Raw genomic sequence first — 10,000 nt, forward strand, 5'->3', positions numbered from 1 at the left:
GCGCCCGGACGGAACGGGTATAGGCAGGGCGTGCGGCGTCCGGAGAGGATGCGGGATGGCATGGGGCTTCCCTGGGGGGGCCGGGGAACGGAGCCCTCGCAGCACCGGGAACATGTGCGGGAGGAGCGGCTCACTGTGCGGTGCATGGTCCCGAAGCGGCAGGCGTCTGGAAAACACCCCTTGCACGGGGAGGGCGAGGTGACTGGCCTCCGGAGGATGCCACGGCCGCCCCCGTCTCACCAACCGCACCCAAGACGACACACAGGGTCGCTCAGGGAGATGGCGTGCGGGGGTGGGCCTATGCGGCGCCACCGTCTGGCTTAGACCTGCCTCCGCCGCGGGGGGTCCTCGACCCACCGGCGGACAGGCACGAGGATTGGGAGAGGGGGGCTGGCCGTCGGGGTCCGCCGCGGCTCTGGCACTAACCCGGCGACGCTGAGGTCACGTGGGTGGTCGTCGGCCTGGCCGTGTCGGCGTCGCCCTCCAGCGTAGTCCCTCTTCCCGCTCGCGCCCGTAACCTCAAAGGGATGCCCGAGCGGCTTTTCTTCCCAGGGCTGCTCCCCGCCCAGGGCGGGAGCGCAGGGGGATCCCAGGTCGGCCTTTCACCGTACTCCCTACCTCTTGGCCCTCGTTCCTTCTCCCGTTCTCCATCTAACCCCTTGGCTCTGGGGTTTCCGCTCTCCCTCTCTCGCTCTCTCTCCTGCTCCCTGGCCGAGCCGCCTGGGAGGACGAGGGTCGAGGGGGAAGGCAACGGTCGGGCTGGGGCACACCGCACGGTGAGAACCCCCTTCGCCTGCCTCCACACCTCTGTCGTCCTCCCCACTGACGTAGGGGCTCGGGAAAAGACTGGAAATCGCGAAGCTCGGCAGTGGCGCGGAGAGGCCACCCACCGCCGCCGCTGTCGCCACCGCCGCGGAGGCCGCCCTTTCGGACACGAGGGGCAGCGCGAGCCTCCGCTGGCCGGGTACGCATCTGGAAGAAAAGGGCCGCCCTCGGAGAAGATCGCTGTGCTTCCCCGCACAGGGAGCGATTCGGACGACGGGCCCCCACGCCTGGCTGGGTGGGCGCCCCGCCGTTCGCCCGTACGGGTCGTCGGACCACTGCCTTCGCTCGGTTCGGGTCAAACTCCCCACGGCTCGGCCACCTCCGCAGACGGGAGGCGAGGCCGGCATGCGCGCCCAAAGATAGGTGTCGGAAGCCCGGGGGTAGAGGAGGAAGGGGACCGCTCACCTTAAGCCAGCGCGGGCTCCAAAGCCCGGGCCGAGCGAGCGGCGCCACCTCCCCACCCGGGAGCGCTGCGCCAGATCGATCGGAGGAAGAGCAGGGGTGCATGTAGGGACTTGCCCAAGTACGGAGGCTGCAAACCCCTGTCGTCGGGAGATACGTGCCCACGAGTCCTGGAAGCGCGACTCGGGTACAGGCGCCCTTGCGGGGGGGTACTGGATGTGGAACAGCACTGGGGTCGAAGCCACAAAAGCATCCGCCCTCATGGAGCCTCTCCTCGGCCTAAAAATCCAGATTTTAGCCTTGACGGCGCCCCCATGTGGAGAACCAGGGCCCGCGGGGGGGTCTGGCCAGGCTCACTTCAACCCAGGAACACCTCTCTGACTTGGGATAGGCGACCGGCAAAAGTCCCCCCACGCAGCTGCGGAAGCCTGGGTTCAGCCAAGGTGCAGACCTCCAGCCGAACAGGGACTCATAGCCAAAACGCATACCCAGGCCTACGGAGGTGAAAACCAGCTTAAATGAGTCGAAATGTGTCGGGGCTGAGAGGTACCTCTCTCTCATATATTCTGCCGGTGGTGTGCAAAACTGGGTCTTTGCATGGAGTGTCACCCTATACCCACTTTAGGGACGCATGCAAAAAAGTGCCCGATCGCCTGGAACTGTCAGGCGGATTCGGCTCCCTGGAATTTCCTCATTCTGGTTCTTTTTCACTTTTTGTCTCTTTTGCGACATCTAGTGGGCAGGCTGCATTACTGCAACCGGGGACACCTCAAAACGCTTGGAACTGGGGAGCGGGCTCAATTTACAAACGTTTTGCGGGTCCTGGAAGTCAAAATTGTGACTTCTGAAAACGACTAAGTATCAAGGACTCATCGCGCGAATCGCTCTGGAACTGAAATCGGATGCGCGCACTGACATGCTCCCCTCTCTGGAAGTCTGACACAAGTTGAAAAATTTTCTAAGTCCCCAAAAATTTTTTTTTTCAACTTTTTTTCAATTTTCCCCCTGTGGGATATATATTTTACCCACACTTTTGGAGCCCTCCTGGGATGCCCTCTAACATACTAGAACCTCATTTTGTGGAAGTTTTCACAAAATTGTGAAATTTTCAAAAAAGTCAGAAATTTTGCAAAAACGACTAAGTATCAAGGACTCATCGCGCGAATCGCTCTGGAACTGAAATCGGATGCGCGCACTGACATGCTCCCCTCTCTGGAAGTCTGACACATGTGTGAAAATTTTCTAAGTCCCCAAAAATTTTTTTTTTCAACTTTTTTTCAATTTTCCCCCTGTGGGATATATATTTTACCCACACTTTTGGAGCCCTCCTGGGATGCCCTCTAACATACTAGAACCTCATTTTGTGGAAGTTTTCACAAAATTGTGAAATTTTCAAAAAGTCAGAAATTTTGCCAAAAACGACTAAGTATCAAGGACTCATCGCGCGAATCGCTCTGGAACTGAAATCGGATGCGCGCACTGACACGCTCCCCTGTCTGGAAGTCTGACAAAAGTTGAAAAATTTTCTAAGTCCCCAAAAATTTTTTTTTTCAACTTTTTTTCAATTTTCCCCCTGTGGGATATATATTTTACCCACACTTTTGGAGCCCTCCTGGGATGCCCTCTAACATACTAGAACCTCATTTTGTGGAAGTTTTCACAAAATTGTGAAATTTTCCAAAAAGTCAGAAATTTTGCAAAAACGACTAAGTATCAAGGACTCATCGCGCGAATCGCTCTGGAACTGAAATCGGATGCGCGCACTGACATGCTCCCCTCTCTGGAAGTCTGACACATGTGTGAAAATTTTCTAAGTCCCCAAAAATTTTTTTTTTCAACTTTTTTTCAATTTTCCCCCTGTGGGATATATATTTTACCCACACTTTTGGAGCCCTCCTGGGATGCCCTCTAACATACTAGAACCTCATTTTGTGGAAGTTTTCACAAAATTGTGAAATTTTCAAAAAGTCAGAAATTTTGCCAAAAACGACTAAGTATCAAGGACTCATCGCGCGAATCGCTCTGGAACTGAAATCGGATGCGCGCACTGACACGCTCCCCTGTCTGGAAGTCTGACAAAAGTTGAAAAATTTTCTAAGTCCCCAAAAATTTTTTTTTTCAACTTTTTTTCAATTTTCCCCCTGTGGGATATATATTTTACCCACACTTTTGGAGCCCTCCTGGGATGCCCTCTAACATACTAGAACCTCATTTTGTGGAAGTTTTCACAAAATTGTGAAATTTTCAAAAAAGTCAGAAATTTTGCAAAAACGACTAAGTATCAAGGACTCATCGCGCGAATCGCTCTGGAACTGAAATCGGATGCGCGCACTGACATGCTCCCCTCTCTGGAAGTCTGACACATGTGTGAAAATTTTCTAAGTCCCCAAAAATTTTTTTTTTCAACTTTTTTTCAATTTTCCCCCTGTGGGATATATATTTTACCCACACTTTTGGAGCCCTCCTGGGATGCCCTCTAACATACTAGAACCTCATTTTGTGGAAGTTTTCACAAAATTGTGAAATTTTCAAAAAGTCAGAAATTTTGCCAAAAACGACTAAGTATCAAGGACTCATCGCGCGAATCGCTCTGGAACTGAAATCGGATGCGCGCACTGACACGCTCCCCTGTCTGGAAGTCTGACACATGTGTGAAAATTTTCTAAGTCCCCAAAAATTTTTTTTTTCAACTTTTTTTCAATTTTCCCCCTGTGGGATATATATTTTACCCACACTTTTGGAGCCCTCCTGGGATGCCCTCTAACATACTAGAACCTCATTTTGTGGAAGTTTTCACAAAATTGTGAAATTTTCAAAAAGTCAGAAATTTTGCCAAAAACGACTAAGTATCAAGGACTCATCGCGCGAATCGCTCTGGAACTGAAATCGGATGCGCGCACTGACACGCTCCCCTGTCTGGAAGTCTGACAAAAGTTGAAAAATTTTCTAAGTCCCCAAAAATTTTTTTTTTCAACTTTTTTTCAATTTTCCCCCTGTGGGATATATATTTTACCCACACTTTTGGAGCCCTCCTGGGATGCCCTCTAACATACTAGAACCTCATTTTGTGGAAGTTTTCACAAAATTGTGAAATTTTCAAAAAGTCAGAAATTTTGCCAAAAACGACTAAGTATCAAGGACTCATCGCGCGAATCGCTCTGGAACTGAAATCGGATGCGCGCACTGACACGCTCCCCTGTCTGGAAGTCTGACAAAAGTTGAAAAATTTTCTAAGTCCCCAAAAATTTTTTTTTTCAACTTTTTTTCAATTTTCCCCCTGTGGGATATATATTTTACCCACACTTTTGGAGCCCTCCTGGGATGCCCTCTAGCATACTAGAACCTCATTTTGTGGAAGTTTTCACAAAATTGTGAAATTTTCCAAAAAGTCAGAAATTTTGCAAAAACGACTAAGTATCAAGGACTCATCGCGCGAATCGCTCTGGAACTGAAATCGGATGCGCGCACTGACACGCTCCCCTGTCTGGAAGTCTGACAAAAGTTGAAAAATTTTCTAAGTCCCCAAAAATTTTTTTTTTCAACTTTTTTTCAATTTTCCCCCTGTGGGATATATATTTTACCCACACTTTTGGAGCCCTCCTGGGATGCCCTCTAACATACTAGAACCTCATTTTGTGGAAGTTTTCACAAAATTGTGAAATTTTCCAAAAAGTCAGAAATTTTGCAAAAACGACTAAGTATCAAGGACTCATCGCGCGAATCGCTCTGGAACTGAAATCGGATGCGCGCACTGACATGCTCCCCTCTCTGGAAGTCTGACACATGTGTGAAAATTTTCTAAGTCCCCAAAAATTTTTTTTTTCAACTTTTTTTCAATTTTCCCCCTGTGGGATATATATTTTACCCACACTTTTGGAGCCCTCCTGGGATGCCCTCTAACATACTAGAACCTCATTTTGTGGAAGTTTTCACAAAATTGTGAAATTTTCAAAAAAGTCAGAAATTTTGCAAAAACGACTAAGTATCAAGGACTCATCGCGCGAATCGCTCTGGAACTGAAATCGGATGCGCGCACTGACATGCTCCCCTCTCTGGAAGTCTGACACATGTGTGAAAATTTTCTAAGTCCCCAAAAATTTTTTTTTTCAACTTTTTTTCAATTTTCCCCCTGTGGGATATATATTTTACCCACACTTTTGGAGCCCTCCTGGGATGCCCTCTAACATACTAGAACCTCATTTTGTGGAAGTTTTCACAAAATTGTGAAATTTTCAAAAAGTCAGAAATTTTGCCAAAAACGACTAAGTATCAAGGACTCATCGCGCGAATCGCTCTGGAACTGAAATCGGATGCGCGCACTGACACGCTCCCCTGTCTGGAAGTCTGACACATGTGTGAAAATTTTCTAAGTCCCCAAAAATTTTTTTTTTCAACTTTTTTTCAATTTTCCCCCTGTGGGATATATATTTTACCCACACTTTTGGAGCCCTCCTGGGATGCCCTCTAACATACTAGAACCTCATTTTGTGGAAGTTTTCACAAAATTGTGAAATTTTCCAAAAAGTCAGAAATTTTGCAAAAACGACTAAGTATCAAGGACTCATCGCGCGAATCGCTCTGGAACTGAAATCGGATGCGCGCACTGACACGCTCCCCTGTCTGGAAGTCTGACAAAAGTTGAAAAATTTTCTAAGTCCCCAAAAATTTTTTTTTTCAACTTTTTTTCAATTTTCCCCCTGTGGGATATATATTTTACCCACACTTTTGGAGCCCTCCTGGGATGCCCTCTAACATACTAGAACCTCATTTTGTGGAAGTTTTCACAAAATTGTGAAATTTTCAAAAAGTCAGAAATTTTGCCAAAAACGACTAAGTATCAAGGACTCATCGCGCGAATCGCTCTGGAACTGAAATCGGATGCGCGCACTGACACGCTCCCCTGTCTGGAAGTCTGACACATGTGTGAAAATTTTCTAAGTCCCCAAAAATTTTTTTTTTCAACTTTTTTTCAATTTTCCCCCTGTGGGATATATATTTTACCCACACTTTTGGAGCCCTCCTGGGATGCCCTCTAACATACTAGAACCTCATTTTGTGGAAGTTTTCACAAAATTGTGAAATTTTCAAAAAGTCAGAAATTTTGCCAAAAACGACTAAGTATCAAGGACTCATCGCGCGAATCGCTCTGGAACTGAAATCGGATGCGCGCACTGACACGCTCCCCTGTCTGGAAGTCTGACAAAAGTTGAAAAATTTTCTAAGTCCCCAAAAATTTTTTTTTTCAACTTTTTTTCAATTTTCCCCCTGTGGGATATATATTTTACCCACACTTTTGGAGCCCTCCTGGGATGCCCTCTAACATACTAGAACCTCATTTTGTGGAAGTTTTCACAAAATTGTGAAATTTTCAAAAAAGTCAGAAATTTTGCAAAAACGACTAAGTATCAAGGACTCATCGCGCGAATCGCTCTGGAACTGAAATCGGATGCGCGCACTGACATGCTCCCCTCTCTGGAAGTCTGACACATGTGTGAAAATTTTCTAAGTCCCCAAAAATTTTTTTTTTCAACTTTTTTTCAATTTTCCCCCTGTGGGATATATATTTTACCCACACTTTTGGAGCCCTCCTGGGATGCCCTCTAACATACTAGAACCTCATTTTGTGGAAGTTTTCACAAAATTGTGAAATTTTCAAAAAGTCAGAAATTTTGCCAAAAACGACTAAGTATCAAGGACTCATCGCGCGAATCGCTCTGGAACTGAAATCGGATGCGCGCACTGACACGCTCCCCTGTCTGGAAGTCTGACACATGTGTGAAAATTTTCTAAGTCCCCAAAAATTTTTTTTTTCAACTTTTTTTCAATTTTCCCCCTGTGGGATATATATTTTACCCACACTTTTGGAGCCCTCCTGGGATGCCCTCTAACATACTAGAACCTCATTTTGTGGAAGTTTTCACAAAATTGTGAAATTTTCAAAAAGTCAGAAATTTTGCCAAAAACGACTAAGTATCAAGGACTCATCGCGCGAATCGCTCTGGAACTGAAATCGGATGCGCGCACTGACACGCTCCCCTGTCTGGAAGTCTGACAAAAGTTGAAAAATTTTCTAAGTCCCCAAAAATTTTTTTTTTCAACTTTTTTTCAATTTTCCCCCTGTGGGATATATATTTTACCCACACTTTTGGAGCCCTCCTGGGATGCCCTCTAACATACTAGAACCTCATTTTGTGGAAGTTTTCACAAAATTGTGAAATTTTCCAAAAAGTCAGAAATTTTGCAAAAACGACTAAGTATCAAGGACTCATCGCGCGAATCGCTCTGGAACTGAAATCGGATGCGCGCACTGACACGCTCCCCTGTCTGGAAGTCTGACAAAAGTTGAAAAATTTTCTAAGTCCCCAAAAATTTTTTTTTTCAACTTTTTTTCAATTTTCCCCCTGTGGGATATATATTTTACCCACACTTTTGGAGCCCTCCTGGGATGCCCTCTAACATACTAGAACCTCATTTTGTGGAAGTTTTCACAAAATTGTGAAATTTTCCAAAAAGTCAGAAATTTTGCAAAAACGACCAAGTATCAAGGACTCATCGCGCGAATCGCTCTGGAACTGAAATCGGATGCGCGCACTGACACGCTCCCCTGTCTGGAAGTCTGACAAAAGTTGAAAAATTTTCTAAGTCCCCAAAAATTTTTTTTTTCAACTTTTTTTCAATTTTCCCCCTGTGGGATATATATTTTACCCACACTTTTGGAGCCCTCCTGGGATGCCCTCTAACATACTAGAACCTCATTTTGTGGAAGTTTTCACAAAATTGTGAAATTTTCCAAAAAGTCAGAAATTTTGCAAAAACGACTAAGTATCAAGGACTCATCGCGCGAATCGCTCTGGAACTGAAATCGGATGCGCGCACTGACACGCTCCCCTGTCTGGAAGTCTGACAAAAGTTGAAAAATTTTCTAAGTCCCCAAAAATTTTTTTTTTCAACTTTTTTTCAATTTTCCCCCTGTGGGATATATATTTTACCCACACTTTTGGAGCCCTCCTGGGATGCCCTCTAACATACTAGAACCTCATTTTGTGGAAGTTTTCACAAAATTGTGAAATTTTCCAAAAAGTCAGAAATTTTGCAAAAACGACTAAGTATCAAGGACTCATCGCGCGAATCGCTCTGGAACTGAAATCGGATGCGCGCACTGACACGCTCCCCTGTCTGGAAGTCTGACAAAAGTTGAAAAATTTTCTAAGTCCCCAAAAATTTTTTTTTTCAACTTTTTTTCAATTTTCCCCCTGTGGGATATATATTTTACCCACACTTTTGGAGCCCTCCTGGGATGCCCTCTAACATACTAGAACCTCATTTTGTGGAAGTTTTCACAAAATTGTGAAATTTTCCAAAAAGTCAGAAATTTTGCAAAAACGACTAAGTATCAAGGACTCATCGCGCGAATCGCTCTGGAACTGAAATCGGATGCGCGCACTGACATGCTCCCCTCTCTGGAAGTCTGACACATGTGTGAAAATTTTCTAAGTCCCCAAAAATTTTTTTTTTCAACTTTTTTTCAATTTTCCCCCTGTGGGATATATATTTTACCCACACTTTTGGAGCCCTCCTGGGATGCCCTCTAACATACTAGAACCTCATTTTGTGGAAGTTTTCACAAAATTGTGAAATTTTCAAAAAGTCAGAAATTTTGCCAAAAACGACTAAGTATCAAGGACTCATCGCGCGAATCGCTCTGGAACTGAAATCGGATGCGCGCACTGACACGCTCCCCTGTCTGGAAGTCTGACACATGTGTGAAAATTTTCTAAGTCCCCAAAAATTTTTTTTTTCAACTTTTTTCAATTTTCCCCCTGTGGGATATATATTTTACCCACACTTTTGGAGCCCTCCTGGGATGCCCTCTAACATACTAGAACCTCATTTTGTGGAAGTTTTCACAAAATTGTGAAATTTTCAAAAAGTCAGAAATTTTGCCAAAAACGACTAAGTATCAAGGACTCATCGCGCGAATCGCTCTGGAACTGAAATCGGATGCGCGCACTGACACGCTCCCCTGTCTGGAAGTCTGACAAAAGTTGAAAAATTTTCTAAGTCCCCAAAAATTTTTTTTTTCAACTTTTTTTCAATTTTCCCCCTGTGGGATATATATTTTACCCACACTTTTGGAGCCCTCCTGGGATGCCCTCTAACATACTAGAACCTCATTTTGTGGAAGTTTTCACAAAATTGTGAAATTTTCCAAAAAGTCAGAAATTTTGCAAAAACGACTAAGTATCAAGGACTCATCGCGCGAATCGCTCTGGAACTGAAATCGGATGCGCGCACTGACACGCTCCCCTGTCTGGAAGTCTGACAAAAGTTGAAAAATTTTCTAAGTCCCCAAAAATTTTTTTTTTCAACTTTTTTTCAATTTTCCCCCTGTGGGATATATATTTTACCCACACTTTTGGAGCCCTCCTGGGATGCCCTCTAACATACTAGAACCTCATTTTGTGGAAGTTTTCACAAAATTGTGAAATTTTCAAAAAGTCAGAAATTTTGCCAAAAACGACTAAGTATCAAGGACTCATCGCGCGAATCGCTCTGGAACTGAAATCGGATGCGCGCACTGACACGCTCCCCTGTCTGGAAGTCTGACACATGTGTGAAAATTTTCTAAGTCCCCAAAAATTTTTTTTTTCAACTTTTTTTCAATTTTCCCCCTGTGGGATATATATTTTACCCACACTTTTGGAGCCCTCCTGGGATGCCCTCTAACATACTAGAACCTCATTTTGTGGAAGTTTTCACAAAATTGTGAAAT

The sequence above is a fragment of the Phyllobates terribilis genome, unplaced genomic scaffold (genome assembly GCF_046119375.1).
Source record: "Phyllobates terribilis strain yellow unplaced genomic scaffold, ASM4611937v1 Scaffold_5114__1_contigs__length_54315, whole genome shotgun sequence".
NCBI classification, from domain to species: Eukaryota; Metazoa; Chordata; class Amphibia; order Anura; family Dendrobatidae; genus Phyllobates; species Phyllobates terribilis.